The sequence below is a fragment of the Microtus ochrogaster genome, chromosome 1, assembly GCF_000317375.1.
Source record: "Microtus ochrogaster isolate Prairie Vole_2 chromosome 1, MicOch1.0, whole genome shotgun sequence".
NCBI classification, from domain to species: Eukaryota; Metazoa; Chordata; class Mammalia; order Rodentia; family Cricetidae; genus Microtus; species Microtus ochrogaster.
The window spans coordinates 118,189,397-118,193,756 of NC_022009.1; the positions used below are offsets into that span (position 1 = coordinate 118,189,397).

A 4,360-nucleotide genomic window follows, 5' to 3' on the forward strand; every position below is an offset into this window, starting at 1 on the left:
AGAGAGAGAGAGAGAGAGAGAGAGAGAGAGAGAGAGAGAGAGAGAGTTGTTTTACTACTTTGTGTACGAAAACAAAGAAGAGCTGGTGTTTTCTGTTTCTGTTTTTTAATCTACTTTACAGCTATCAAGGGCTTGTAAAAAGCCCAGAACAAATTATTCTGTATTGCAATAAGAGAATTAAAATAATCAAAACACAGTTTGACTGTCTGAATGACTAAACACAGACATCTGCAATCGCATCCTCACAAAGCACTCTGATGTGCAGGGATCTGTAGCTTCAAAAAAGGGGAAAAAAGAAGAGGCAAATTATTTCTATGGCTGGTGGAGACAGCCCAGCAAGAAGTGGGAGGAAAATGTGCCATGTGATTAAGGAAATAATTCTGGCTTCCAGTGTAATTCTGACATTCAACAAATGCAAATTGCAAGGACATTATACAAATGTATTGGGCTAAGGCTATAGGACACTAATATGGCTAATTCATAGGCTTCTCTTTGAATTGATTAAAAGAAGAAGCAGTACTTGTGCTGGTTACACCATAAATATCATAAACACTAGAACAGGATGTGAACAGAAAGCAGGTAACAGAAATATTGCATATATAAATAAATGCTGTATAAGAATACATAAAAAAAATGGGGTAAAGCTTTAGCTACTATTTGAAAAAAAAATTTTGAAACCCTAACAGGATTTTAGTTACTTATCGTGAAGATAGAGAGGAAGAAAGATTGCCAAAGGTGAACAGGGATGTCACCTGGAAAAAGTAAAGTGCGTGCAAGTACAGAGAAACAGGAGCTACTGTCCAGGTAATGGCGTGACTCAGCACAATAAGATAGAAAAGTAAAGGAGAGAAGCAACATGGGATAAAACTGAAGCTTGGCTGATGAGAATGTTAAATGCCAAACCAAGAAATACTTAAAGAAGAAGAAAAAATACTAAACAACTTAAAATTAGTGATATCTTGGGCTGGGACGATGGCTCAGAGGATGAAGGGCTTGCTGCACAAACATGAGGATTGAAGTTTGGATCCACAGAATGCACACAGAGTCAAATGCAGGCGAGACTGCACATAGAATGCGTGTCTATAATCTCACTGTCCCTGCAGTGAAAGGGGAGGTGGAAGGAGAACACTAAGAAGCCCATCCCATGTGTTTGGTTATAAGATGAAAGGAGAGAACCAACGTTGGAGGTGCCCTCTGACCTCCACATGTTCACCTGCACACCCCACCCACCCAACCAACCACCCACCTACCCACCCACCTACCCACAATCCTACTCCATCATATACTTCTCAACAAAGGTAAAAATAAGATAAAAGCACAAAAGTAAACAAAAATAAGTAAACAATAATACATAAAACACTCCTTACTAGTAGTATAAGCTTGGTTATGAAATTCAGTGTCTTTCCCTTTCCATACTTTATTTGGGAAGCAAGAGAAGAACTGAGAGGGTATTATTTTGTGAACAAAGAAAATACCATTTCAGAAAACCTCCAAAGGAAGAGGGAATAGAAGCCTTAAGAATATGAAGAATATTCGTCATATATAGTCCCAATAGCTGAGACTTCAGAAGTTACACAAGAAGAAAATTCCACAATGGAAAGTCTAAGGCCAGCCTCATCAGCAGCAACAGTGGCAGCTCAGAGAGAAGCAAAACGAAACACCAATCAACCAAACAAACAAACAACACACTCACAGGATCTGAGAGCATCCTAGAAAGATATGGCGGTGGAAATCAGACAGTTGATCATCAGCGAAGGTAGAGAAACTTAGTGTTCAACATTTTTATGAAACAATGGATGCAAGACTGGTTGCGAAATTGTGGGCATTCACAGAGTCTAGACTGACAGCGGGGGAGCCCGCATGGGACAGAAATATACCCTCTGCATGAGTGCAACAGTTGTGTAGCCTGTAGCCTGGTCTGTTGGTGAGACCCCTGGCAATGGGACCAGGTGCATGAGCTGGCTTTTTGGAGCCCATTCCACATGGTGGAATGTCTTGTTCAGCCTTCATGCAAAGGGGAAGGGCTTAGTCCTGTGCCAACTGAATGTGCCAGGCTTTGTTGACTTCCTGAGGAGGGATGAAGGCAGAGTGCATTAGGGGGAGGTGAAAGGGAGCAGGAGGAGGGGAGGGAAGGGGGAACTGTGGTTCGTATATAAAATGAATTAAAAATTTAAAAAAGGAAAATAAAAACAAAGAAGGAAATACTTGTAAGAAAACGAGCAAATTACTGAAATTGCTTAGGAATCTAAAAGAATGTTTAGCTTCAATTGGATGATCTTCTGTATGTATGCTTATTGACTAGACTCGATATGCCTAAATCCCAAAGAATTTGTTTTCCAGGTGCAAACAATAGTTCCTAACTTTCCTAGATTCCTTAGGCGAATCTGACTTAATCTCTTGGAAGACATAAAAGCAGTCCTGAAGCTTTTCTAGGAGAAGGAAAACACTCCTCTGCCCAGAGAGCCCATCTTCTCTTGCGACTGAGATCTATGTATTTTGTAGTTGCTTCAGGCAACCCACCCTGCCCTAAACCTCCTTCTACTCAGTATAGACCCATGCTGGTGCTATTTCCCCGATTCAGTTCTGACTAGTATATTTGCCTTGAGTCTGTTGTTTACTACAGAGTGGTGGCAAGAGATCGTGAAGACAAACAAGTGAATTTGTCATGGTTCCTGTGACTTGGGACTGATGTCTGTTAAATAATCCTGAAAACGAAGCTTGTGTCCATCAAACATGCATCTTATTTTAAAGCAGCTTGCCTGCATGGCACCCACTTAGGAACTTGAAGCGCTGTCTCGAAGGCTACACAGCTTAAAATCTTGGAGTGCAATTTTCTCAGAAGGGGTAGCAACAACCATTATTAGTTGGTTCCTTGGTCACAAAGATCTTTGAAGTTTGTGAGAGCTTCCCTTCAGACTTTCAAAAAAACGAAATTCCTTACCTGGGCACCATAGTCTCACATGAAGTCATCCCTGACATGCTTATCTAAATCTGTTCTTCTACGTAGCTTCTCAATGACCTCCAGATACAACAACCTTTGTTCTGACTTTGCTTCCATCTCAGCGACTTTACAGCTCTGTGCATAGTGCTTGGACTATTCTGCCTCAATGTCTTTGTTGTCTCCATCTCTCAGAATTTGCCTGACATGCAGGAGACCTGTGGGGTTGCCACTTCAGTCAGGCCTCTTCTGGGTGCTTTGGGTACTGTATGGGATCTACATAGGAATATAGCCCCCTTCTGGATAATTTGGGTACTACATTACATTGCTTATTTTTCCTACATGACACTTGATTATCACGCAGGCTTAGATTCTCTCTGATTTATTCACTTATCATGTTAGCAGTTCCATTGCTGTGACAAAGTCTGAGAAAACAACCTTGAGGAAGGGATCATTAATTTTAGTTCATCTGCTCCTTTGATCTTGGGCCTGTGGAGAGCAAGGGCATGGTGGTTGCAGCATGTGGTCATAGTTACTCAGTAGAAGATCATAGACATAAGGAACAAGAACAAGATCCAACTCTCAAAGTCACCAACTTCCTCCATCTCTCTAAAGTTCCCACCACCTCCCCAAAATAGCTCCACCACCTAAGGATCAAACATTCAACACATCAGAAGAACACTTCAGGCCGCAAAACTTCTTTACTGCCTGTCTCCTCTAAATGATAAATTGAATAATGGAAAACCCCTGCCTGTCCTTGTACACCTTATATCCTAGCACACAGTATTGGCTTTGGTTAATGGAAAAAAAAATCAAATATTCTATATATAAATATTATATATGTATAGATATAGATATTCAGGTGAGAGACATATCCATACACTGAAGCACTTAAGTAAGGATAAGTCTTTCTTAAAGTAAAAAATCTATTGTACTTAGGAACCATTTGCATTCATTTGATTAATATTGAATAAAACACACACACGGTCTTGTTGAAATAATAAACAAGTAAAGCAGTATTGTTCGCTACTCACTTTGGGATCCTTCCATTGTGAAGACTAGAGCTCAATGACAATGATAAACGTGTAGGTGTTCATGGTACACATGATCATATGTTTGTGTATTTAACCCTAGAGTTGGTAGTCCTGAAAAATCAAAATCTAGGATCTGTTGAGATAGCATAGTGGGTAAAGACACTTAATGCCAAGCATAAAGCCGTGAGTCTGATGACTGGGACCCACGTGATAGAAGGAAAGAATGAACTACCATAGGTTGCTCTCCAACTTTTACGTGCATCATGACATGCACATGTTCTCTCTTTCTGTCTCTCTGTCTGTCTCTTTCTCTTTCACACACACACAGAGAGGGGGGGAGAGGGAGGGAGGGAGAGAGAGAAAGAGAGAGAGAGAGAGAGAGAGAGAG

The 4,360-nt window shown here is 40.7% G+C and overlaps 1 protein-coding gene across 1 annotated transcript in view; it reads right to left on the reverse strand.

Moving 5' to 3' along the window:
• The window catches only part of Wdr49 (WD repeat domain 49), a 100,710-nt gene that overhangs the window by 761 nt on the left and 95,589 nt on the right, over window positions 1-4,360 (reverse strand). The window lies entirely within an intron of this gene.